This window comes from Salvelinus namaycush, chromosome 4 (genome assembly GCF_016432855.1).
Source record: "Salvelinus namaycush isolate Seneca chromosome 4, SaNama_1.0, whole genome shotgun sequence".
Taxonomy (NCBI): Eukaryota; Metazoa; Chordata; class Actinopteri; order Salmoniformes; family Salmonidae; genus Salvelinus; species Salvelinus namaycush.
In genome coordinates this window covers 27742252-27768212 of record NC_052310.1, presented here as the reverse complement: position 1 = coordinate 27768212, position 25961 = coordinate 27742252, and the positions used below count along the sequence as shown (strand labels likewise).

At 44.8% G+C, this 25961-nt stretch overlaps 1 protein-coding gene across 1 annotated transcript in view; it reads right to left on the bottom strand.

Moving 5' to 3' along the window:
• The window catches only part of LOC120045815 (eukaryotic translation initiation factor 3 subunit C-like), a 31709-nt gene that overhangs the window by 454 nt on the left and 5294 nt on the right, over nt 1-25961 (bottom strand). The window lies entirely within an intron of this gene.

Sequence of the window (25961 nt, the reverse complement as noted above, 5' to 3'; positions counted from 1 at the left end):
TTCTAGTCGGTCACTTCACTCAAAGCTTTCGGTTTTTGGAGCGGCTTTAACTTTGAGGATTTGGTCAAACAGGCTTATCTTAATCCCTGCAATCAAAGTGTCTGGCCTGCAAATCTCACTAGCGGGAGCCAGTCCCTCCCTCCCACTGGGCACTGCGAGTAGACAGCTTGTGTAGACATAAAAATGGATTTCTGAACTCTCAGAAAGAGATTTTAGCCACCGTTTTTACAACAAAGGCTGCTATGTTAGTTTTGGGTTGTTGTAACTGTCGGAATTCGGGAAGAAGGTGAACGCATTAAGATTGGTATATTATTGTGGCCCTGGTGGCACAAAATCAAAAGTCTGACACGGAGATGCTTGGGAATATGGTCAAAACGGGGGACCGTGTTGTGGGTGTTTCAGGGAAAAGGTGTACATTTGACCTCCATCATCTAGGACGTTGACAATGGTTAATAAAATTTCTCAATTTTTGGCCGGTCTTGCAGGCCTTCTCATACAGCTGCAACTGTATATATGCATTTGTAAATCAAGGCCTTTCTTGAGTTGGGCTCTGGGATGGTGCAACTGTTGAGAATGTGAGCCTATGGTCGTGTGGGGGTAAAGGGTTGAGTGTGTATCCCACAACTGTTGCGAAGGAGTAAAAGATGTTAGGGACAATAGAGGATGATTCACAACAATTGTTTGCTAATATAATAATTGCTTGTAATAATGTAATTTTGGTAATGGCGAGACTGGTGAGAGGTAAAATCCTTTTCATAAATGGCCTACATTACTACAAATATGAATAGCTAATTATGGAAAATAAGAAACAGGATTCTTAAAATATATATTTTTTGATGGCTATATATAATACAAATTGAGGTGAGGGTGATGGAAATGCATTTGATCGACTTCTGTTCTGTAAATGGCACTGTGAGCTCTTTTCGAAGGATGGATCCCAGTCTTTTCAGGGCTATGGGATACGGGAGGTCGGAGGTGGTCTGCCGGGCATTGGGATGACAACCCAACTCGGGATGAGGAGGGCTTTTAGAGGGTGGAATAGTGGGGACCAATTGGAGGTTTACTTAGTAGCAAGGCAAATATCATGGTACAGCTAAATAGACACTCAATCATCATGTTACTTTTTAATGGTACGTTTACAAACATATTATGATAATTAGAATTGAAAGTTGTGTCTCATTATGGTAAGTGGTGAAATATGTATAGCCAGTTACAATTGTAATGGCCTAGCAGATAATAAGAAAAGACGATCAGTATTTACCTGGCTAAGAGAGAAGAAATATAATATCTATTGTTTACAGGAAACTCATTCAACAATTTTAGATTAGGTTTTGTGGAAAAAGGACTGGGGGGGCGAAATATATTTCTCCCATGGGCAAAGAAATTCAAAAGGGGTGATGGTTTTAATTAACAGTAATTTTGATCCAAATGTGCAAATTGTCCAAACAGATCAAGGTAGATGGATTATTTTAAATATGTTATTGGACAATAAACAGATATGGCTTATTAACCTATACGGTCCAACTAATGATTATCCAAGCTTCTTTGAAAATATATATAAGAATTGATCAACTCTACAAGCAACACTAGACTCTATTATTATGGTGGGAGATTTTAATACGGTCTTAAATACCTCTATGGACAGGAAAGGAAATCACACTACAAACTTTCACCCTCAGGCACTTAAGGAAATCATGAATGTCATGGATATATTGGAATTAGTGGATATATGGAGACTTAAATACCCTGACCTAGTGAGATATACATGGCAGAGGCTTAATCAAGCAAGTCGCCTTGACTACTTTCTTATGCCATTCTCTCTGGCACCAAAAGTTAAAAAGTGTTGATAGGGGACAGAATGTGGTCGGATCATCACATAATTGGCATATATATTACTCTTACAGAATTTTCACGTGGGCGATGATATTGGAAATTTAATCAAAGCCTACTAGATCATAAATTGTTTAAAACTAGGACAGAAGAATTTATAACTGACCTTTTCAGACATAACATAGGTACAGCAGATCCCCTTATTGTATGGGACACTTTTAAGTGTGCCTTTAGAGGCCATGCAATTCAGTAATCATCTATAAAACAAAAGCAAAAATGTAGGAACTTATTCAAGAAAGAAAAGTTTTTTGATATACTCAGAGGACCATTATTAGCATGTTTTAACCACTCCTATATAAATGGTAGATTATCAGACATGCAACAAGCGCTCTTCTTCTGCCGTCCACCGGCCTGCTTAAGAGAGTCCTGGACTGCCCGCCAGGTCTCCCTAGAGCGCTGTACCCACTCCTCCACCGCAGGAGCTTCGGTCTGACTCTGATGCCATGGAGCCAGGACCGGCTGGTAGCCCAGCACGCATTGGAATGGCGACATGTTCGTGGAGGAGTGACGGAGTGAGTTCTGCGCCAACTCCGCACATGGGACGTACCTCGCCCATTCTCCTGGCCGGTCCTGGCAATACGACCGCAGAAACCTACCCACTTCCTGGTTCACTCTTTCCACCTGCCCATTACTCTCGGGGTGATAACCAGAGGTCAGGCTGACTGAGACCCCCAGACGCTCCATAAACGCCCTCCAAACACGGGATGTGAACTGGGGACCTCGATCAGATACGATGTCCTCCGGCACTACGGGGTAAATAGAGCCTCCGCAGTCTGTAGGGCCGTAGGGAGACCAGGCAATGGGAGGAGACGGCAGGACTTAGAGAACCGATCCACAACGACCAGAATGGTAGTGTTCCCCTGAGATGGGGGAAGATCAGTAAGAAAGTCCACGGATAGATGAGACCAGGGCCGTTGTGGAACCGGGAGGGGCTGTAACTTCCCTCTGGGCAGGTGCCTAGGAGCCTTACTCTGAGCGCACATCGAACAGGAGGAGACATAGAGCCTCACGTCCTTAGCTAAGGTGGGCCACCAGTATTTCCCCCTAAGACCCCGCACCGTCCTCGCAATCCCCGGATGACCTGAAGAAGGTAGTGTGTGAGCCCACCGAATCAATTGATCACGGACACCAAGCGGCACGTACCTGAGACCGGTCGGACACTGTGAGGGCGCAGGTTCCAACCGCAACGCCCGCTCGATGTCCGCGTCCACCTCCCATACCACCGGAGCCACCAGCCTAGAAGCTGGAAGGATGGGAGTCGGATCGATGGACCGGTCCTCAGTGTCATAGAGACGGGACAGCACGTCGGCCTTAGTGTTGAGGGAACCTGGTCGATAAGAGATGGTAAATCTAAATCGGGTAAAGAACATGGCCCACCTAGCCTGACGCGGATTCAGTCTCCTCGCCGCCCGGATATACTCCAGATTGCGGTGGTCAGTCCAGATGAGGAAAGGGTGTTTAGCCCCCTCAAGCCAGTGTCTCCACACCTTCAGGGCTTTTACCATAGCTAGCAACTCCCGGTCCCCCACATCATAGTTCCGCTCCGCCGGATCCAGCTTCTTAGAAAAAAAAGCGCAGTGCCCGAGCGCTGTGACAGCACGGCTCCAACCCCAGCCTCGGACGCATCCACCTCCACTATGAATGCTAACAAAGGGTCTGGATGCGCCAACACGGGCGCATCAGTAAACAGCGCCTTCAGCTGGCTGAAAGCTCCATCTGCCTCGGCCGACCACAGTAAACGCACCGGCCCCCCCATTCAGCAGTGAAATAATAGGCGCCGCCACTTGGCCAAAACCCCGGATAAACCTCCGGTAGTAATTGGCAAACCCTAAAAACCGCTGCACCTCCTTTACCGTGGTCGGAGTCGGCCAATTACGCACGGCGTTAACGCGGTCACACTCCATCACCACCCCCGAGGTGGAAATGCGATAACCCAGGAAAGAAACGGTTCGTTTGGAGAACACACATTTCTTAGCCTTGACGTATAGGTCATGCTCCAGCAGTCGCCCAAGTACCTTGCGCACCAGGGAGAGATGCGCGGCGCGGGTGGCAGAATAGATCAAGATGTCATCAATGTATACCACCACACCCTGCCCGTGCAGGTCCCTGAGAATCTCATCGACAAAGGATTGAAAGACGGCTGGAGCATTCTTTAACCCATACGGCATGACGAGGTACTCATAGTGGCCTGATGTGGTACTAAACGCTGTTTTCCACTCGTCTCCCTCCCAAATACGCACCAGATTATACGCGCTCCTGAAATCCAGTTTTGTGAAAAAAACGCGCTCCGTGGAATGATTCCACCGCCGTAGCGATGACAGGTAGCGGATAACTAAATCCCACTGTGATCGAATTTAGACCTCGATAATCAATGCACGGACACAGTCCTCCCTCCTTTTTCTTCACAAAAAAGAAACTCGAGGAGACAGGTGACATGGAGGGCCGAATGTACCCCTGTCTCAGAGCTTCCGTGACATATGTCTCCATAGCCAACGTCTCCTCCTGAGACAATGGGTACACGTGACTCCTGGGAAGTGCAGCGTTCTCCTGGAGGTTTATCACGCAATCCCCCCGTCGATGGGGTGGTAATTTGGTCGCCTTTCTTTTACAAAAAGCGATCGCCAAATCGGCATACTCTGGGGGAATGCGCACAGTGGAAACCTGGTCTGGACTCTCCACCGACGTGGCACCGATGGAAACTCCTATACACCTACCTGAACACTCCTCTGACCACCCCTGAAGAGCCCCCTGTCTCCAGGAAATGAGGGGATTGTGACTAGCCAGCCAGGGAATCCCCAACACCACTGGAAACGCAGGTGAATCAATAAGGTAGAAACTGATCCGCTCCCTATGATTCCCCTGCGTTACCATGTCCAGCGGTATCGTGGCCTCCCTGACCAGCCCTGACCCTAACGGTCGGCTATCTAAGGAGTGCACTGGGAAAGGTGGGTCTATCTGCACCAACGGAAAACCCAACTTACGGGCGAGTCCGCGATCCATAAAAGTCCCAGCTGCGCCTGAATCGACTAGCGCCTTATGCTGGAGAGAGGGAAAGAACGCAGGGGAAAAAATAAATAAACACATGTGACCAACAGGGAGCTCTGGGTGAGTTTGGTGCCTACTCACCTGGGGTGGCCGAGAAGTGTTCCGCCTGCCATCTTGACTCCCTGACTGACTCCTCCAGCACCGGTCCGAAGTGTGTCCTCTCCGGCCGCAGTAGGTGCAGGAGGAGCTTCCTCCGCCGGTCCCCCTAGATGCAGCTCCTCCCAACTCCATCGGAGTTGGAGCGGGAGGGCTGGGAGGTGGAACTGACAAGACCCCCTCTGAACGCCCGCGGGCAGCTAGCAGGTTGTCCAGTTGGATCGACATGTCTGTAAGCTTGTCGAGGGAGAGTGTAGTGTCCCGACAAGCTAGCTCCCGGCAGACGTCCTCCCGAAGGCTGCATCGGTAGTGGTTCATCAGGGCCCTGTCATTCCACCCCGCACCAGCAGCCAAGGTCCGGAACTCCAAGGCGAAGTCCTGCGCGCTCCTCGTCTCCTGTCTGAGTCGCTCACCCACCGCTCAGCCCTCCTGAGGGTGGTCGAATACGGCCCGAAAATGGCGGGTGAACTCCGGGTAGTGGTCCCGAGCCGAGTCTGAGCCGTTCCATACAGCGTTGGCCCATTCCAGGGCTCTACCCGTCAAACAGGAGATGAGGAGGCTCACACACTCCTCACCCGAGGGAGTCGGACGAACGGTAGCCAGGTAGAGCTCAAGCTGGAGCAAAAACCCCTGGCACCCAGCCGCCACTCCATCGTACTCCCTCGGGGGCGCGAGACGCAACGCGCTGGAACCAGACGATGACGTTGGAGGAGGGGGTTGTGTCGTCTGTGGATGCTGGGGTGGATGTCGGGAGACCACTCCTCTCCCATCGCTCCATGCTCTCCATCATCAGGTCCATCGCCGAACCGATCCGATGGAGGACGGCTGTGTGATGGAGGACGCGCTCCTCCATCGATGGAAGAGGGGTGGTCGCTGCTCCTGCTGACTCCATTTTTTGGTGCGGGTTTCTGTCACGGCTTCAATAAGTGGTGAGTGCAGGAGTCAGGCGCAGAGAGCAGGGTAGTTCCAAAAGATGTGGATTTTTAATATTTCAAATACAACCAGAGAGACAGTCACGCCACACACACAAGGGTGTGTAAAGTCCCAGTCCAACAAACAGGACGAAACTGAGCAGCAACAGACACCACAAGAATAAACGAACACCACAAACAGAAAAACAAGCCAGCACAAAAGCCGGCGGACCAAATGGGTTTAAATAGCCCACAACCAAACCTAAACACGAAACAGGTGCAACAAATCAGACACAACTAAATGAAACAGAAAAGGGGATCGGTGGCAGCTAGTAGGCCGGCGACGATGACCGCCGCCCGAACAGGAAGAGGCACCATCTTCGGCGGGATTCGTGACACAAGTACTGGAAACAATAGAATACTATGAAATATCGGGGACACCAGGCCTGGTTTTCATACCTGATTTTGAAAAGGCTTTTGATAAAGTACGACTGGAGTTTATATATAAATGCCTAGAATATTTCAATTTTGGGGAATCTCTTATAAAATGGGATAAAATTATGTATAGTAACCCTAGGTGTAAAATAGTAAATAATGGCTACATCTCAGAAAGTTTTAAACTATCTAGAGGAGTAAAACAAGGTTGTCCACTATCGGCATATCTATTTATTATTGCCATCGAAATGTTAGCTGTTAAAATTAGATCAAACAATAATATTAAGGGATTAGAAATCCGTGGCTTAAAAACTAAGGTGTTATTGTACGCTGATGATTCTTGTTTCCTTTTAAAACCACAATTAGTATCTCTCTACGGCCTCATAGAGGATCTAGATACTTTTGCTATCCTCTCTGGATTAAAACCAAATTATGATAAGTATTGGATCACAAAAAAATGCTAATTTTACATTACCATGTAGTTTACCAATTAAATGGTCTGACGGAGATGTGGACATACTCGGTATAAAAATCCCAAAAGAAAGAAATGATCTCTCCAATAATTTTTTATAGAATGTTAGCAAAAATAGATAAGATCTTGCTACCATGGAAAGGAAAATACCTGTCTATTTGTGGAAAAATCACCCTGATTAACTCTTTAGTCATATCACAGTTTACCTATTTGCTTATGGTTTTGCCTATACCTCGTGACCTACTTTTAAAATTATATGAACAAAAAAATATTCAATTTTATTTGGAACGGCAAGCCGGACAAAATTAAAAGGGCCTATTTATATAACGAATATGAATTTGGAGGGCAGAAATGATTAAATATTAAAGCATTAGACCTCTCACTAAAGCATCAGTCATACAAAAGTTATACTTAAATCCAAACTGGTTCTATAGTAAATTGGTAGGAATGTCTCATCCTATGTTCAAGAATAACCTTTTTGCCTTTATTCAGATTACACCTGCTCACTTTCAGTTGTTTGAAAAGGAAATAATCTCCAAAATATCATAATTTTTTTAACAAGCCTTAGAAAGTTGGTTGCAATTTCAGTTTAATCCACCTGAAAAGACAGAACAAATAATACAACAAATATTGTGGTTAAACTCAAATAAACTAATTGATAAAAAAAACTTTTTTCAAAGAATAAAAAAAAAATAGGTATAATTTCAGTGAATGACATAAATAGGACTGGTGGAGTTGTCACACATGCAGCTAACACAGACAAATGGCTGCTCTACCCAAAATTACAACCAATTAATTGCAGCATTACCACAAAAATGGAAGAGGCAAGTATTAAAGAAAAGTGTGATAAATAAAAACATATACCAATTAAATTTACGGACCAAAAAACTGACAGCTGTGCCATATAAATTGCAAAATAGTTGGGAAGAGATTTTCGATGTACCCATTCCATGGCACATGGTTAATGAATTGATACGCAAAACAACGCCCGATTCAAGTTATAATTTTTCAATTTAAATTACTATACAAAATTCTTGCAAACAATAGAATGTTATATATATGGGCGATACAATCTGCTGTGAGGAGGCAGAGTCATTAGATCATTTATTTTGGTATTGTCCATATGTAGCTCGTTTTTGGTCACAGGTCCAGGAATGGCTGAAGAATTGCAACATTTGCCTAGACCTAACGCTGCAGATAGCAATACTGGGTGATTTGAAAAGCCATAGTCAATCAATAATATAATAATTATTTTAGCAAAAATGTTTATTTTTAATTTACAATCTGTAGAAGCTATGAGAATAGAAAGGTTCAGTACTATTGTGAAGCATCACAGCACAGTTGAAAAATATATGGCAAATAGAAATCCAATATGGATGATGTTGAAAGATAGATTGGAGGGGTTGAATGGAGCTGAAGGGTGGGACTAATAACAAGATAACCAATGTAAAACATATGGGGTCTGTAAAATGTATATAGGTTCAGAAATTTTGTGAAACAGCACAGTTACAAATAGAAATCAAACTATCAAAATAGAGGAAGGACTAAAAATAAACTAAATATAACTATTGTAAAATAGATTGTACCTGTAAAATGTGTATAAAATGTATAAACTGAAGGTAGAAGCCTAAGTGTTTATTAGTTTACTCCAATTGGGGGAAGGGTGGTAGGGTTTGCGGGGAATAATAAAGGTATATTCTTTAAAAAGTATGTATATCTATATAGGTATGTGTATGTATATATGTGTATATGTATGCATGCGTGTATATATATGGATATATATACAGTGGGGAGAACAAGTATTTGATACACTGCCGATTTTGCAGGTTTTCCTACTTACAAAGCATGTAGAGGTCTGTAATTTTTATCACAGGTACACTTCAACTGTGAGAGACGGAATCTAAAACAAAAATCCAGAAAATCACATTGTATGATTTTTAAGTAATTCATTTGCATTTTATTGCATTCCGTCTCTCACAGTTGAAGTGTACCTATGATAAAAATTACAAACCTCTACATGCTTTGTAAGTAGGAAAACCTGCAAAATCGGCAGTGTATCAAATACTTGTTCTCCCCACTGTATTTACCCTCCCAAAATATGGCGGATTAGAAATGATGCAGACAATTACATTGATGGAAGCAACAATCTATTAAGATGATCCACCCCTTAAAATTAAAACAAAAAAAAGATTGGTAGACCTGAACTGACTATTTTAATTTCTACATAATCCCAAAATCAAGCTGTGTTTGGGGGTGCAAGGCCGTATTTTTAAAAAGAGGGGGGGATTAGGGTTTTATCGATTCGCCACAGGGAAATAATAAATTGTGAAAAGTCAAAGAAGCTTGGATAAACAAGCTCAAAACGAGAAGATCCTGATTAAGCTACTCTACAAACGGTTGCTCCTTTCCAGCGGTGGTGTTTGGTAAACAAAGGAAAAACGGCAAACGACTGGCAGCCTACGATTAACCATCAGATTTGTGGGAAGCAATTTGTAACAAGTTGCTAGAATAGTTTCTTACTTTGGTTTCATTGTAGGTTGCATGAGTCATTAGCCAGCAACAACGTGGCTAACATTAGCTACACTAACATGCTGACCAGACCACGTCAACGCGCGCATGTTGATTTTGTCCACCTACACCAGACGCGATCAGGACACGCAGGTTGAAATATCAAAATGAAGTCTGAAATATCAAAACTAACTCTTTGCTGTTGCTAGTTAATTTGTCCTGGGATATAAACATTGGGTGGTTATTTTACCTGAAATGTACAAGGTCCCCTACTCCGACAAATGAATCCACAGATAAAAGGGTAAACTCAGTTTGTTTCTAGTGATCTCTCCTCCTTCAAGCTTCTTCTTCTTTGGACTTTATACGGCGATTGGCAACAAACTTTAAGGTGACGTACTACCGTCAACTGGAGTGTGGACCTCAGTTCATCTTTCAATCCACCACGTGGGTATATGCTCCTAAAAAAACTATGGGAGATGGGAGAGGCGGGACTTGCAGCGCATCAAGCATCACAAATGGAACCAAGTTCTATTTTACCGCATGGCTATGCAGACGCTAGTTTATGAGCGCGAGCAGTGTGGGTGCAATGATTGAAAAACATGTGTACATTTATTTTGCAACGCGAGCAGTGTGGTCAACATGTAACGCTTGTTTTTCTAACTGTCCAGTGCAGTGGTTTGCTTAGATAACCTTTGATTGCTGTAAAGCAATGTCTGTTGCAAATGTTGCTACTCAATAGAATCATCAATGCATATAAATACAAGACACTGATGTCATGAGGGGCCTGTGAGGATCGGGTTACAATGAATCACGGTTCTACAGAGATATCCCTACTTCCAGCAGAGAGGGAGAGGTATAGAGGGATTGATTGGGGGGGGGGGGTGGGGGGTTATGATCTCACGCCCATCGTAATTTATAAGGCAGTAGCCCAACTCCTTCCTAGTCTCTAATGTAAGAGACTGGAATGCATGTGCCTCATGAAGAATCTACCTTAGAACTGTAACATGCAAAAAATGTACTATGGACACGTTATATTTCACCAGCCAAAATGGTGGTATCAATGACAGATGGAATATGAAAATGAATGTCGTTTTTTGTTACGTAATTAAAAGTTAAATGACGACGGTACAACGAAAACATTGTAACTTGAAGAGTTTTCATAATATGTACATGACGTTTACATACATGTGCGTTGTGTAGAAAATATCCTGATCAAAGAGAATGTTAATTTTTTTAAATTTCACCTTTATTTAGCCAGGTAGGCAAGTTTACAACTCTCATTTATAACTGCGACCTGGCCAAGAATAAAGCAAAGCATTTCGACACATACAACAACACAGAGTTACATATTGAATAAACAAAACATACAGTCAATAATACAGTTGAAGAAAATCTATATACAGTGTGTGCAAATGAGGTAAGAAAAGGCAGGTAAGGCAATAAATAGGCCATGGTGGCGAAGTAATTACAATATACCAATTAGACACGAGTGATTGATGTGCAGAAGATGAATGTGCAAGGAGAGATACAGGGGTGCAAAGGAGCAAGATAAATAAATAAATACAGTATGGGGATGAGGTAGTTGGATGGGCTTATTACAGATGGGCTATGTCCAGTTGCAGTGATCTGTGAGCTGCTCAGACAGCTGGTGCTTAAAGCTAGTGAGGGAGGTAAGAGTCTCCAGCTTCAGTGATTTTTCAATTCATTCCAGTCATTGGCAGCAGAGAACTGGAAGGAAAGGCGGCCAAAGGAGGAATTGGCTTTGGGGGTGACTAGAGAGATATACCTGCTGGAGTGCGTGCTAAGGGTGGGTGCTGCTATGGTGACCAGTGAGCTGAGATAAGGCAGGGCATTACCTATCAAAGACTTGTAGATGACCTGAAGCCAGTGGGTTTGGCGACGAGTATGAAGCGAGGGTCAGCCAACGAGAGCATACAGGTCGCAGTGGTGGGTAGTATATGGGGCTTGGGTGAAAAAACAGATGGCACTGTGATAGACTGCATCCAATTTGTTGAGTAGAGTGTTGGGGGCTATTTTGTAAATGACATCGCCGAAGTCGAGGATCGGTAGGATGGTCAGTTTTACGAGGGTATGTTTGGCAGCATGAGTGAAGGATGCTTTGTTGCAAAATAGGAAGCCGATTCTAGATTTAATTTTGGATTGGAGATGCTTAATGTGAGTCTAGAAGGAGAGTTTACAGTCTAACCAAACACCTAGGTATTTGTAGTTGTCCACATATTCTAAGTCAGAACCGTCCAGAGTAGTGATGCTGGGTGGGCTGGCAGGTGTGGGCAGCGATCAGTTGAAGAGCATGCATTTAGTTTTACTTACATTTAAGAGCAGTTGGAGGCCACGGAAGGAGAGTTGTATGGCTTTGAAGCTCGTCTGGAGGTAAGTTAACACAGTGTCCAAAGAAGGGCCAGAAGTATACAGAATGGTGTCGTCTGCGTAGAGGTGGATCAGAGAATCACCAGCAGCAAGAACGACATTATTGATGTATACAGAGAAGCGAGTCAGCACGAGAATTGAACCCTGTGGCACCCCCATAGAGACTGCCAGAGGTCCGGACAACAGGCCCTCCAAATTGACACACTGAACTCTATCTGAGAAGTAGTTGGTGAACCAGACGAGGCAGTCATTTGAGAAACCAAGGCTGTTTAGTCTGCCGATAAGAATGTGGTGATTGACAGTCAAAAGCCTTGGCCAGGTTGATGAATATGGCTGCACAGTAATGTTTCTTATCGATGGCAGTTATGATATTGTTTAGGACCTTGAGCGTAGCTGTGGTGCACCCATGACCAGCTCAGAAACCAGATTGCATAGCGGAGAAGGTACGATGGGATTCAAAATGGTCGGTGATCTCTTTGTTAACTTGGTTTTCAAAGACCTTAGAAAGGCAGGGTAGGATAGACATAGGACTGTAACAGTTTGGGTCTAGAGTGTCTCCCCCTTTGAAGAGGGGGATGACCGCAGCAGCTTTCCAATCTTTGGGAATTTCAGACGATACGAAAGAGAGGTTGAACAGGCTAGTAATAGGGGTTGCAACAATTTCGGCAGATAAGAAAGAGAGAGGGTCCAGATTGTCTAGCCCGGCTGATTTGTAGGGTTCCAGATTTTGCAGCTCTTTCAGAACATCAGCTATCTGGATTCGGGTGAAGGAGAAATGGTGGGGGCTTGGGCGGGTTGCTGTGGAGGGGGCCGGGCAGGTGACTGGGGTAGGGGTAGCCAGGTGGAAAGCATGGCCAGCCGTAGAAAAATGCTTATTGAAATTCTCAATTATAGTGGATTTATCGGTAGTGACAATGTTTCCTAGCCTCAGTGCAGTGGGCAGCTGGGAGGAGGTGCTCTTATTCTCCATGGTCCTGTGTGGCTCAGTTGGTAGAGCATGGCGCTTGCAACGCCAGGGTTGTGGGTTCATTCCCCACGGGGGGACCAGGATGAATATGTATGAACTTTCCAATTTGTAAGTCGCTCTGGATAAGAGCGTCTGCTAAATGACGTAAATGGACTTTACAGTGTCCCAGAACTTTGAGTTTGTACTACAGGATGCAAATTTCTGTTTGAAAAAGCTAGCTTTAGCTTTCCTAACTGCCTGTGTATATTGGTTCGTAACTTGCATATCACTGGGGCTATTCGATGCTAATGCAGAACGCCACATGATATTTTTATGCTGGTCAAGTGAACCAAGGGCTATATCTATTCCTGGTTCTACATTTTTTGAATGGAGCACGCTTATTTAAGATGGCGAGGAAGGCACTTTTAAAGAATAACCAGGCATCCTCTACTGACGGGATGAGGTCAATGTCATGCCAGGATACCCCGGCCAGGTCGATTATAAAGGCCTGTTCACTGAAGTGTTTTATGGAGTGTTTGACAGTGATGAGGGGTGGCCGTTTGACCGCAGACCCATTACGGATACAGGCAATGAGGCAGTGATTGCTGAGATCTTGTTTGAAAATAGCAGAGGTGTATTTGGAGGGTGAGTTAGTTAGGATGATATCTATGAGGGTGCTCGTGTTTACGGATTTGGGGTTGTACCTGGTAAGTTCCTTGATAATTTGTGTGAGATTGAGGGCATCAAGCTTAGATTGTAGGATGGCCGGGGTGTTAAGCACGTCCCAATTTAGGTCACCTAGCAGCACGATGAACTGTGATTTTAGTTGTCTAAACGAGATCATAGTAAGTTCTAATACCTTGTCTTGTAACGGGCTACACGTCATAAAGACGGAAACGCCCCTTTGTGACCCGAGGGTATAAAACATGCGAGTTAAGAATATATGTGCAGTATAAGTTTACCAAGCGCTGCAGCCGAGGTTAACGACTAGTCGTGACCCCGAAACGCAACACAAGGTTGAAGACAAAGAAAATCTCTGAACAATCATGTCCATTGTCGAGTAGCTATTCTGTATCTAAGATTGTGAATTCAAGAAGGACAAACCAATTATTCTCTTCAAATTATCGGTTGTCTACCCAAGCGGGGAGCATCGACACGGCTGATGACTATTCTCACACAACGAGTGCAAGGAAACAGACAACCAAGAGAAAGAACATTGTGACGTGTGGACAATCAGAGACTTACACCCGGTAATGAAGGAGACGTGGCCATCAAAAGAAAAGGGCGTGGGCCAAACCTATCCCACTAAGTGGAACTCGGTCTATGAAGAGATACCCAACGGAGATCTTCAACACATAAATACATTATAATTCTGACCCATAAGAGCAGCAGGTGTTAGGGCTAAACTAAGCATAGTTTACAAATGTATCCAAGTGTGCTTTTCTCTCGTGCACTCACTCTCTCTCTCTTTAAATCTCCATCTTGTGTAACACGTGTCATATTGTGTTGGTCGGCTAGGGACCTGTTGCCATTGTAGGTCTAATCAATAGACTAGACTGTGTGTGTGTGTGTGTGTGTGTGTGTGTGTGTGTGTGTTATCATTTAGTAGTAGTAGTTAGTAAATAAATAAATCAACTCAATTTGTGGTACGGAATGATTGTGAGACCTGGGCTTGTGCAGATTTACAAATTATGCGACGTTCCTAATGAGACTGATGAAATTAGTGACTAATGAAATCGATATTCTTTGAGTTAAATCATTAAACAAACTTATCCCGTGGTGCCCGAGGTTACGGAGTTAATGGTTACCTGATTAATGTAACGTTATTATAAAACATAGTTAATTATTCAATAAATAGAATGTCATCACATTAACGATAATACGTCACAACACTGATTTATGCTTGACATCACATTCAATGTTTACTCACTTGCCATCTAGTTAGTTAGGTATTTTCTTTTCTTAAACACTGAGTGTACAAAACATTAGGAACTGTTTAAAATGACTGACCAGGTGAATCCAGGTTGAAGCCAAGATCCCTTATTGATGTCACCTGTTAAATCCACTCCAATCAGTGTAGATAAAGGGGAGGAGACCGGTTAAAGAAGGATTTTTAAAAGTCTTGAGACATGGATTGAGGGTGAATGGACAAGACAAAAGATTTAAGTGCCTTTGAAAGGGGTATGGTAGTAGGTGCCAGGCGCACCGGTTTGAGTGTGTCAAGTACTGCAATACTGCTGGGTTACATCAGAGAGAGCCTTCTACAAAGAGAAGGCATCTAAATCCTCTCTGACACCTTTACAAGCAGAAACAGCAATGAAACACGAAGAGGGAGGGGAAAGAGATCTTTCTCGTACTACTGTTGGATTCCCAGCATGGCTGTTTTTGTGTGTTTTTTTTTTAACCTGGTATCACAATTCATTAGTGAGAGGATTCTTTACAGTGTTCTTTACATTGGTTAAGTTACGCCAGTGGTATTAACAGTCAGGGTCACGGCCCCAGGGAACTGCAGTATGGTCGCCAAAATGTTTTAAAAAAGGAAAAATTTTTTGGGGAAGACCATCAGGGACCAAATAAGGTGAGAAAATTGGTCAACTACAACAGCTAAGACGTTTGCTACCTTTTGAAAACTGTGAGGTAACTATTAGTTGCAACAGCAGCAACTTAGCCATCTATTCACGGTTATTCATCAATGCTAAATCTTGCTCCTCAATGCTAACGTTACCCATTTGAACAAATATTGGGTAAAGGCTGTCGTTATGTTTATCAAATTGTATTAGTCACATGCAACAAATACAACAGGTGTAGACCTTAGAGTGAAATGCTTACTTACGAGCCCCTAACCAACAACGCAGTTAAAAAAAACATGGATAAGAATAAGAAATAAAAGTAATTAAAGAGCAGGAGTAAAATAACAATAGCGAGACTATATACAGGGGGGTACTGGTACAGAGTCAATGTGCAGGGGCACCGGTTAGTTGAGGTAATATGTACATGTTGATAGAGTTATTAAAGTGACTCTGCATAGATAATAACAGAGAGTAGCAGCAGTGTAAAAGAGGGGGAGGGGGCAATGCAAATAGTCTGGGTAGCCATTTGATTAGATGTTCAGGAGTCTTATGGCTTGGGGGTAGAAACTGTTTAGAAGCCTCTTGGACCTAGACTTGGTGCTCCGGTACCGCTTGCCGCGAGGTAGCAGAGAGAACAGTCTATGACTAGGGTGGCTGGAGTCTGACCATTTTTAGGGCCTTCCTCTGACACAGCCTGGTATAGAGGTCCTGGAGGGCAGGAAGCTTGGCCACTGTGATGTACTGGGCCGTTCGCACTACCTTCTGTAGTGCCTTGCGGTCGGAGGCCGAGCAGTTGCCATACCAGGCAGTGATGCAACCAGTCAGGATGCTCTCGATGGTGCAGCTGTAGAACCTTTTGAGGATCTGAGGACCCATGCCAAATCTTTTCAGTCTCCTGAAGGGAAATAGGTTTTGTCGTGCCCTCTTTACGACTGTCTTGGTGTGCTTGGACCATGTGAGTTTGTTGGTGATGTGAACACCAAGGAACTTGAAGCTCTCAACCTGCTCCACTGCAGCCCCGTCAATGAGAATGGGGGCGTGCTCGGTCCTCCTTTTCTTGTAGTCCACAATAATCTCCTTTGTCTTGATTACGTTGAGGGAGAGGTTGCTGTCCTGGAACCACACAACCAGTTCTCGGACCTCCTCCCTATAGGCTGTGTCGTCATTGTCGGTGATCAGGCCTACCACTGTGGTGTCATCGGCAAACTTAATGATGGAGTTGGAGTCGTGGCTGTCCATGCAGTCATGAGTAAACAGGGAGTACAGGACGGGACTGAGGATCAGCGTGGCGGATATGTTGTTACCTACCCTTACCACCTGGGGGCGGCTCGTCAGGGAGTCTAGGATCCAGTTAGTTGCAGAGGGAGCTGTTTAGTCCCAGGGTCCTTAGCTTATTGATGAGCTTCGAGGGCACTATGGTGTTGAATGCTGAGCTGTAGTCAATGAATAGCATTCTCACATAGGTGTTCCTTTTTTCCAGGAGGGAAAGGGAAGTGTGGAGTGTAATAGAGATTGCATCATCTGTCGATCTGTTGGGGCGGTATGCAAATTGGAGTGGGTCTAGGGTATTGGAGTGGGTACAATATTAAAGTATCCAATTTTAGGGAAAATTAATGTATTTGTTTGATTTCTCGATAGCCATTGGTATTTGATTAGGATCGTTATTAGCTGTTGCAAAAGCAGCAGCTGCTCTTCCTGGGGTCCACACAAAACATGACATAATACAGAACATTAAGACAACAGCTCAAGGACAGAACTACATTATAAAAAAAGTTTTACAAAAGGCACATGTAGCCTACATATCAATACATACACACAAACTATCTAGGTCAAATAGGGGAGAGGTGTTGTGCCGTGAGGTGTTGCTTTATGGTTTTTGAAACCAGGTTTGCTGTTCACTTGAGCAATATGAGGGAGTTCCATGTAAAAATGGCTCTATATAAAGCTTTCTTGAATTTGTTCTGGATTTGGGGACTGTGAAAAGACATCATGGAACATTGAGTGGAACGTTGAGTCAAATATAACCCATTTTTAAAACCTCTTATAAAGTTGGTTTTGTAGCATAAACTGGGAATTTGATTTGACTAATTTTAGGATTGTCTTTTCATATCTGCAAAGTAGTTAAAAAGCTGTCAGTTCCACTTTAAACTTTAGATCACCGTTTACTTTGTGTGCTAAACGTGACGAGTTTTTTGCAATGGAAGTAATAAACTCAGCAAAAAGAAATGGCCCTTTTTCAGAAACCTGTCTTTCAAAGATAATTTGTAAAAATCAGATTTTCATTGTAAAGGGTTTAAACATTGTTTCCCATGCTTGTTCAATGAACACTAAACAATTAATGAACATGCACCTGTGGACCGGTCGTTAAGACACTAACAGCTTTACAGACAGTTGTCAATTAAGGTCACAGTTCTGAAAACTTAGGACACTAAAGAGGCCTTTCTACGGACTCTGAAAAACACCAAAAGAAAGATGCCCAGGTTCCCTGCTCATCTGCGTGAACGTACTTTAGACATGCTGCAAGGAGGCATGAGGACTGCAGATGTGGCCAGGGCAATAAATTACAATGTCCGTACTGTGAGACGCCTAAGACAGCGCTACAGGGAGACAGGACAGACATCGTCCTCACAGTGGCAGACCATGTGTAACAACACCTGCACAGGATCGGTACATCACACCTGCGGGACAGGTACAGGATGGCAACAACTGCCTGAGTTACACCAGGAATGCACAATCCCTCCATCAGTGCTAAGGCTGTCCGCAATAGCCTGAGAGAGGCTGGACTGAGGGCTTGAAGGCCTGTTGTAAGGCAGGTCCTCACCAGACATCACCGGAAACAATGTTGCCTATGGGCGCAAACCCACCGTCGTTGGACCAGACAGGACTGGCAAAAAGTGCTCTTCACTGACGAGTCGCGGTTTTGTCTCACCAGGGGTGTTACGCACGCCTCTGAGAAGAGGGAACGCAACTCCCTGCTGCAACTCAACTCCCTGTGAAGTGTAAGAGGTATGGACTGTAGGCGTGAGTAAGGACGACAGAGGCAGATTTTACCATTTCTAGGATTTATTTTTATACACGGTAATATGGGGAAAAGGGGCTGGACGGAACCAAAGCAAAGAAAGTAAATATCAAAGTTCCCCCTCTCCTATCTAACCTGCCTACCCACTTAACTTACCTAACTTAGCACCACCTGGTGCCCTAACCAAAATACAGGGGGTGGTCCGCCCAGGTCTTACCTAGTGTGCCTAGACAGTAAATATACTACGGGTATATGTATGCCCGCGGGACTCTTGCCTAAGCACTCCCAAAGTGCCTTCTCCTTCCCCCCTGGGAACAAATGAAACAGAGTAATTATTAACGATTTCACAAACACTCACAAACACAGGACATAGCAAAACTGCTACCAACAACAACAGTACATACCACACTTTCTGATACACAACCAACACTATATCACAATCTAATTTTTCTCTCTCTCAATCTCCAAATCTCCAAATCTCTACTCCTTATCTCATCTCCTCTCTCTTCTATCTCTGATCTCCAAATCTCTCTACTCTCTCCTGGGGCAGAACACTGGCTTTTATCTTCAGGTGGCAATGGTGATTAGAGTCAGCTGCTTCTTGACGAGGGGGCGGGGTCAGCTCCAATCACCAATTAGCCTGGTGTTGACCAATCAGCTGGTTGGGGAGTACTTCAGGAAGCCATCTCCTGAAACACACACTCAAATACAAAACAGAACACAGAAACTGGGGAACGTAACACGCCCACCACAAAAATTGCAAACATACAGTTTGTAATAAACAAAACCCAACGCTTCCCCAGTTAGTAAACCCGTGATAGAGCGTCAGCAACCACATTCGCTGAGCCCTTCACATAGGCTATCTGTACATTATATCCTTGTACAATCAGAGCCCACCGCATAAGGCGGCGGTTCTGATTGTACATTTGTTTCAAGAACACTAAAGGATTATGGTCTGTGATGACCATAACAGGCAAGGCACTGGATCCCACATATACTTCAAAGAACTGTAAGGCTAGCAATAAAGCTAGCGTCTCTTGTTCAATTGTGGAGTACCTTGACTGACACGAGTTGAACTTACGGGAGAAGAAACTGACGGGCCGATCCACTCCGTCTTCATCTTCCTGTAAGAGAACCGCACCCACCCCCACTATACTAGCGTCAACCTCCAACTTAAAAGGTTTGTCAAAGTTGGGGGCGGCAAGCACTGGGGCACTACAAAGTAGCGCTTTAGCGGACTCAAAAGCATGGTTACAATCCTTGGACCACCTAAATGGTACCTTGGGACTAAGCAGAGATGAAAGGGGAGCTACTACCGTCGAGAAATTCTTACAGAATGTACGATAGTACCCTACCATCCCTAGGAATCTGCGCAACTGGCGTCGAGTCGTGGGAGCAGGAAAAGCAACAATTGCCTCCACCTTGCCAGATACTGGGCGCACTTGACCTTGTCCCACTTGTTTCCCTAAGTAAGTCACCGTAGCCTTCCCAAACTCACACTTGGCCAAATTGAGGGTTAAAGAAGCATTCTCCAACCGCTGAAACACACTTTTCAAAGTGGAGAGATGATCAGACCAAGTAGACGAATGTATCACCACATCATCAAGGTATGCAGTACAATTTGGCACATCTGCAAACACAATGTTAACTAGACGCTGAAAAGTAGCAGGTGCATTACACATGCCAAAGGGCATCACAGTGTATTGTACAAAGTTATCAGGCGTAACAAAAGCCGATATGTCAGAAGCTCGAGAGGTCAGAGGCACCTGCCAATAACCTTTTAACAAATCTAACTTACTAACGTAAGCAGCAGAGCCAATTCTATCAATGCAGTCATCTAATCGAGGTAGAGGAAAAGAATCAGCCTTTGTAACTGCATTTACACGACGATAGTCCGTGCATAAGCGGGACGTACCGTCAGGCTTAGGAACAAGAATACATGGGGAACTCCAGGAGCTGTTACTGGGTTTTGCCATGTCATTCTGTAATAAATAAGCTACCTCACTTTTCATTACCTCCCTTTTCTTTGCATTAACCCGGTACGGATGCTGACGTATAGGAGCAGCGTTGCCCACATCCACGTCATGTTCCAAGATGGACGTGCGACTTGGAACGTCCTGAAACACACTGAGAAAACTGTTTATCAATAGGATAAGGTCCTTAGTTTGAACGTTATCCAAATGTTCCATTTGAGAGGGTAACTTCTTCAGCATCTCTGAATTACATAGGCGTTCACACTGCTGTAACGTATGGCGTAACTCCAACCCATCCTCCTCATCATCCTCTAGGTCCCAGCCAGGCTTCAGCACCACCGCAGCCACACTGGAGACGGCGGGCTGGACCGGCTTACTTGAGGAGCTGTCTGGAGAGTCACGTACATAATATTCTTTTAGCATGTTAACATGACACACACGGGAAGAACGCCTTCGATCTGGAGTCTTTATCACATAATTGGTGTCACTGAGTTTCTTTTCCACCAGATATGGTCCAGAAAAACGTGCTGACAGAGATGAGCCAGGAATTGGCAACAAAACTAAAACTTGATCCCCTGGTGCAAAAGAACGGCCAACAGCCTTCTTGTCATAATGCAACTTCATGCGTTTTTGCGAAGAGGAGAGAGACTTTTGGGCTAACGCACATGCGGCGTGCAGTCTCTCCCGCATCTTACTGACATAATCCAACACATTTTTAGGGGCGCTACTGGGTGTAGGAGATAAGATATGCTCCTTCAACACTTTCAGCGGGCCCCTTGGGGTATGTCCAAACACAAGGTCAGCAGGGCTGAACCCTAAAGACTCTTGTATCGTTTCCCTTATAGCAAATAGGACAAAGGGCACCCCCTCATCCCAATCAGTACTGGTATCCATACAATACTTGCGTAGCATTGCCTTCAGCGTCTGATGCCAGCGTTCGAGAGCCCCTTGACTCTCTGGATGATACGGACTTGAGACCTGATGGGAAATACACAATGTCTTTAACACATTTGAAAACAGCTTTGACATGAAGTTGGATCCCTGGTCAGTTTGGATTACTTTAGGGAGTCCAAACGTAGAGAAGAACTTCACTAGTGCCTTCACCACAGTCTTAGCCGTAATAGTACGGAGAGGAATAGCCTCTGGGTATCGAGTAGCACTGCACATTATTGTTAGTAAGAACTGGTTACCTGACCTGGTTTTCGGCAATGGACCTACACAATCAACTATCACTCTTTCAAACGGTTCCCCCACCACAGGAATCGGGCAGAGCGGTGCTCGAGGAACTGTTTGATTCGCTTTCCCAGTGAGTTGACATACGTGACATGTTTTACAAAATTGGACCACATCAGACTTCAAACCTGGCCAAAAAAAATGACGAAGGACCCGGTTATAAGTCTTTGTGATCCCCAAATGTCCAGACCACGCCTGGTCATGGGCGAGTGACAGCACCTGCTGTCGGAACGGTGTAGGAACAACCACTTGACACACTTCACTCCATTCATTAACGGTGTCATGAGCTGCCCATTTACGCATCAAAACTCCTGCTTCCATAAAGTAGGCAGTCTCTTTAGTTTTAGCTTCCTCAATGGAAATTACCGAAGCAAAACACTTGCGAAGACTGGTGTCTCCTTTTTGACATTCAATCACCTTCTCAGGGGTGACAGACAAAAGAATGTCATGTAATTGGGGCGCGATTTCGCAGTCCCCTTCCTTAGTTTTCACAGGAGTAAAAACTGTCGGACTTGCAGAAGGAATACTCGGTGCATTGTCTTCTACTTCAACATTCTCAAAAATGGAACTAGCCAAATCCACCACATCTCCAAGCTTGCGAGATTGTGCCCTCGTTAAGACACAAGCAGGAAAAACATGTGGAAATGCTTGAACCAATTTCTCATCTGCAATTTTGATTTCTGGGTTGTCTACTACCTCTAACACAGGAGTAACGTTACCACCAGCAATATCATTCCCTAATAGCAATGTGACTCCTTTTACTGGCAGTGTAGACACTACACCAACACGGAAACGTCCTGATACCAAGTCTGACACTGTGGACCCAGTGTAATGGTACAGGTACTGTTTTTGTCTCTATGCCCTGTAATATAACATGTGAGCCACAATATGTTTCAGGAGACCAGGGTAAAGCATCAGTAATGATTACTGACTGTGCCGCCCCGGTGTCTCGTAAGATTTTAATTGGCTTTTGATCAGCTTGTTCTCCAGTTAAGGAAACACAACCGGTAGAGATAAACGGAGCATAAACAGGATCCGGTTTCTCAAATGCTGAATCAATACCTCGGACCAACGGACGAGCCAAAGACTTGACTAAACCCAAACTTTTTCTTTTTGGGGACGATGACTGGGACTGTTTCGGTTTATTTTTCAAAACTGGGCAGTCCGCAATCACGTGACCCTTTTGGTGACAGTAAAAACATTCACGGATTTCTTGAAAAGGCTTGTCAGAGGAAAAGCGACCTGAACGAGGCACTGATGACGTAATCAGTCTACCTTCAAAACGAGGTGCACCAAAGACAGTCTTGTGTGTCAAAGCATACTCATCTGCCAACACTGCTGCCTGGGCCAAAGTCACCACTTTCTGTTCATTTAAATGAACTACAATTCTATCAGGGAGGTTGCCTTTAAAATCCTCCAACAGCATCAACTCCCGAATATCAGCAAATGTGTTAGCTTTGCTGGCTGAACACCATCGATTAAACAGAGACTCTTTGTCCCTAGCAAACTCAACAAAAGTACGGTGAGAGGGTTTCTTGTGGTTCCTGAAGCGCTGTCTATAAGCTTCAGGCACCAACTCATAAGCCCGCAACACGGTAGTTTTAACTGTATCGTAGTGTAAACTGTCTTCCAGGGAGAGAGCAGCTACTACTTCCTGGGCTTTCCCAGACAATTTACATTGTAAAAGGAGCGGCCAAACCTCGAGTGGCCAATGCAGCGCAGCGGCCACACGCTCAAACGCAGAGAAATAGGAATCAACTTCCGACTCTCGGAATGGTGGGACTAAAGCTATATTTTTACTCACATCAAAGTGGGCTTGATGATGAGCAGCTTTTGGAGTCGTACCGGAGCCAGCGTCTAGCTCCAGTTGTCAGATCCTCACCTCCTTGTCGGCTTCTATTTTCCTACTTTCAAGATCAAAATGCATTTGTCTCTCCTTATCTTGTTGCTCCATTTTTAACCGGGCCAGCCTCACCTTCAGCCTAGCGGTCCCGTCTGAACGACCTGAAGCAGAAGATAAAGGATCGAATCGAGGCAATGTAAAGGGGGTACGAGCAACCCCTTCCTCCGCCCTGTCCTCCGACTTGGCATCGGAAAGTCTACCCGTCTCCTCTCCTTGCAATGAGAGAATTCTTTCTCTCACTAAACCCTCCCTGACTAGTACCAAAAGCTCCGCCTTTAGGACTTTCTCAGGGATAACAAATCCATAATGTTCAGCTATAACTAAAAGGTCTACTTTTCGAAACCTCAACAAACAGTCAATAGAGGGTGCTTCAATGAACTTGGAGATGGCTGAGGCAGCCATCTTGTACACAGCAATTTACTGAACACACAAACTAATCAAGTCATCCAAACTTACAACCTACCATCACACCTCAATCACTAACCACAGAGAGCTCAGTGCAGCAGGGTCCGGTGGGTTTAATGGAATCCCGGATGAGCCCCCATTATGTTACGCACGCCTCTGAGAAGAGGGAACGCAACTCCCTGCTGCAACTCAACTCCCTGTGAAGTGTAAGAGGTATGGACTGTAGGCGTGAGTAAGGACGACAGAGGCAGATTTTACCGTTTCTAGGATTTATTTTTATACACGGTAATATGGGGAAAAGGGGCTGGACGGAACCAAAGCAAAGAAAGTAAATATCAAAGTTCCCCCTCTCCTATCTAACCTGCCTACCCACTTAACTTACCTAACTTAGCACCACCTGGTGCCCTAACCAAAATACAGGGGGTGGTCCGCCCAGGTCTTACCTAGTGTGCCTAGACAGTAAATATACTACGGGTATATGTATGCCCGCGGGACTCTTGCCTAAGCACTCCCAAAGTGCCTTCTCCTTCCCCCCTGGGAACAAATGAAACAGAGTAATTATTAACGATTTCACAAACACTCACAAACACAGGACATAGCAAAACTGCTACCAACAACAACAGTACATACCACACTTTCTGATACACAACCAACACTATATCACAATCTAATTTTTCTCTCTCTCAATCTCCAAATCTCTACTCCTTATCTCATCTCCTCTCTCTTCTATCTCTGATCTCCAAATCTCTCTACTCTCTCCTGGGGCAGAACACTGGCTTTTATCTTCAGGTGGCAATGGTGATTAGAGTCAGCTGCTTCTTGACGAGGGGGCGGGGTCAGCTCCAATCACCAATTAGCCTGGTGTTGACCAATCAGCTGGTTGGGGAGTACTTCAGGAAGCCATCTCCTGAAACACACACTCAAATACAAAACAGAACACAGAAACTGGGGAACGTAACAAGGGGTGATGGTCGGATTTTTGTTTATTGTTGAAGGAATGAGCATTACACCGAGGCCTGTACTCTGGAGCGGGATTGATTTGGAGGTGAAGGGTCCGTCATAATCTGGGGTGGTGTGTCACAACATCATCGGACTGAGCTTGTTGTCATTGCAGGCAATCTCAACGCTGTGTGTTACAGGGAAGACATCCTCCTCCCTCATGTGGTACCCTTCCTGCAGGCTCATCCTGACATAACCCTCCAGCATGACAATGCCACCAGCCATACTGCTTGTTCTGTGCGTGATTTCCTGCAAGAGAGGAATGTCAGCGAAGAGCCCGCGAAGAGCCCGGATCTCAATCCCATTGAGAACGTCTAGGACCTGTTGGATCAGAGGATGAGGGCTAGGGCCATTCCCCCCAGAAATGTCCGGGAACTTGCAGGTGCCTTGTTGGAAGAGTGGGGTAACATCTCACAGCAAGAACTGGAAAATCTGGTGCAGTCCATGAGGAGGAGATGCACTGCAGTACTTAATGCAGCTGGTGGCCACATCAGATACTGACTGTTACTTTTGATTTTGACCCCCCCCCCTTTGTTCAGGGACACATTATCCCATTTCTGTTAGTCACATGTCTGTGGAACTTTTTCAGTTCATGTCTCAGTTGTTGAATCCTGTTTTGTTCGTACAAATATTTACACATGTTAAGTTTGCTGAGAATAAACGCAGTTGACAGTGAGGACGTTTCTATTTTTCCTGAGTTTAGTTTTACATTTCAACAGGGAAATGGTTGTGTTTTTGTATTCTTATGATTGAGACCTACTGGCTTATTACGTCCAAGTTTATGCACTGCTTATCCTTTAACATCACGCTGTGTGTGAATGCTGTCTTTCCATCGGCCCTATGCAGTGGTGTCGTGGTGCCTGAAGTGGGTATACTCAAATTCTGCCAAAAAGTTCCCAAACGGCCCACCCAGTGAAGGAATGGCACCCGGTGTGAAAAATCCACAGTTCTCGTATAGATTGTTCACTCTCAAATCACCCTTTTTTTTATATAGAAAAAGTCAACAACAATGCTTAAACCACAATCTGATTGGATTGGCCTGTCAGGGCCTGGCTCCCCAGTGGATGGGCCTCTGTCCACCCAGGCCCATCCATGTCTACCCCCCTGATGTAAACAGGCATGATGACAACTGCGCATCACAAATTGTCCACTAACCAACACGCCGGAC